At 47.7% G+C, this 2,333-nt stretch overlaps 1 non-coding gene across 1 annotated transcript; it reads right to left on the reverse strand.

Annotated features, from left to right (window-relative positions):
* Window positions 1-1,409: 1,409 nt before the first annotated feature.
* TRNAI-GAU (transfer RNA isoleucine (anticodon GAU)) lies at window positions 1,410-1,484 on the reverse strand. Its single transcript has one exon. It is a non-coding gene; the product is annotated as a tRNA-Ile (tRNA).
* Between the last annotated feature and the right edge of the window lie 849 nt (window positions 1,485-2,333).

The following is a 2,333-nucleotide window of genomic DNA, read 5'->3' on the forward strand; positions in this document are numbered from 1 at the left end:
GAGTTCCCTGGAAGACATGTGGGCTATAAATGTGATTAAAGTTTGATGGCTGTAAGAAAATGCTGGTGGGATGAGGTGTGTGGCACAAGATTTTATTAACTTGGGTCAGTTCAAGCTGCCTCATAGCTCTGTATTTATGGAAAAGGTGATCTAAATCAGAGGGTCAGTTTTAACAAACCAAAACTTTGCCAAACTATGTTATAAAGGAGCATGTTCACCTCACGGCCTTCAGATCATGTTGAACAATATGGTCATAAACTCACTTGCAGCTAAGTCCACCCACAACAGGCTATCCTAGGCCTGGCTGTTGAACTTGCTGGTTTAAAACCGCAGAAATATAGACTTGTATGCTGCACCCCCGGTTGGTCCAAAATGGCATATCCCAGCTTTGGGAGGGAGGCAGAAGGGCTTCAGCATCTTGTCAGAGGTGTGGGGCCTACTTTCCAAAGCCCAGGTAGCTTCTGCTTGGCTTAGGGAGGGATGCACGAAGATTCATGTGTGAGGAGCTGGTATTTTAACTCCCCTGGCCTCAAAGGAATTTAACCAGCACTTTGAACTGAGCCCCCAAAGAACTGGGGAGCCAGCACAGCTAATGTAATCCTGCTCTTGTATGGACAAAAGACCAGGCTTCCATTAGCAGTGTTGTTTTGCCCCAGTGTTTATGAACGTTTCTCAAAGGCAATCTCCTGGAAAGTATGTTGTAATTAATCTAATTTTGAAGTGCCTAGAGCGTGCATAAAGATGGCAAGATCAGTCGTATCCAGAAATGGCTGCAGCTGACCCGCAAGATAAAGAATTGTATAAAATCATTTGTATTTTTTTTCCTGTGAGAAGTCTAAATATTCCCTGCTATTCTTGTTAATGGCCTTTTTCTTAGGCCTGTTAGCGGTTTTGTAACTCTCTTGGAGATTTTTAAACACAGGTTGTATGTCTGATACTTGTCAGAGACTTCTTTTTTAAAAATAAAGATTTTCCATATGAAAACCTCAGGGTTGTTGTGGGGATAAAATGAGGAGGAAGAGAACCACGTGAGCCACGTTGAGCTCCTTAGCAGAAAGGTGGTATGCAAATGCAATACAGTGGTACCTCGGGTTAAGTACTTAAATTTGTTCCGAAGGTCCGTTCTTAACCTGAAACTGTTCTTAGCCTGAAGCACCACTTTAGCTAATAGGGCCTCCTGCTGCTGCCACGCCGCCGGAGCCCGATTTCTGTTCTCATCCTGAAGCAAAGTTCTTAAGCCAAGGTAATATTTCTGGGTTAGCGGAGTCTGTAACCTGAAGCATATGTAACCTGAAGCGTATGTAACCCAAGGTACCACTGTAAATCAATCACAAAATCATAGAATGCTGGAGCTGGAAAGGATCCTGAGGATCATCTAGTCCAACCCCATGCGATGCAGGAATATGCAGCTGTCCCATACAGGGATCGAACCTGCAACCTTGGCCTTATCAGCACCACGCTCTAACCAACTGAGCTATGGAACAGAAGAATGAATGAGTTATACAGGTTTTTCTTCAGGGCGTTGGACTAGATCAGGGGTCAGCAAACTTGCCGCGCCTCGGGCCGGTGTGTCCAGCACTGATTGCATGGTGGGCCGGAGGGTGGGGGAGTGTGTGCCCATACACGTGAGCACACGCTATTTCTGGTGCACTTCTGGGTCGGATGAGCACCGGAAATAGCTTGTGTGCATGTGCACGGGCCTCCTCCGACCCAGATGTGCACCGGAAATAACGCACATGCGCAAATAACGCTTGCGCATGCATACAAGCTATTTCCGGTGCTCCTCTGACCCAGAAGTGGGCAGCCACGCAGCGGCAGCAGGGGGCAATGGGGGGTCGCTGCGGGCTGGATAATCGAGTCCCTCGGGCCTTATCCGGCCCATGTGCCTTAGTTTGGGGACCCCTGGACTAGATGATCACCCCTTTCAAACGCTACAATTTTACGATTCTCCTTGTACCAAGTGAACCTCCTGAATGCAGCCCAAACTCAGGACAGAGAAAATCCAATTCCCCCAGTCGCTCACCCACTGTGCTTTCACACTTCTGGAAGACAAACCTCTTTAGTAGCTAGAAACAAGTTGCTGTTGGTGACAAATGAGATCATTGGCACTTCAAAGAAGCATCCAGCTAAGGGCTGCTTATACCCCCCCCCCCCAGCACTTTTTCTGCTGCTGCTCAAGAAAACTGACCTGATTTCAGTGATTGCACAATAGCAGCAAGAATGAGTGAGTGACATGCTGTTGCCCTTTCCTCCTCTCGGGGGTCCTTCTGTCTGGCAAACATCCTCCGTGCTGCCTAAAAGGTAAAGGTACCCCTGCCCGTACGGGTCAGTCT

This window comes from Podarcis muralis, chromosome 2 (assembly GCF_964188315.1).
Source record: "Podarcis muralis chromosome 2, rPodMur119.hap1.1, whole genome shotgun sequence".
NCBI classification, from domain to species: Eukaryota; Metazoa; Chordata; class Lepidosauria; order Squamata; family Lacertidae; genus Podarcis; species Podarcis muralis.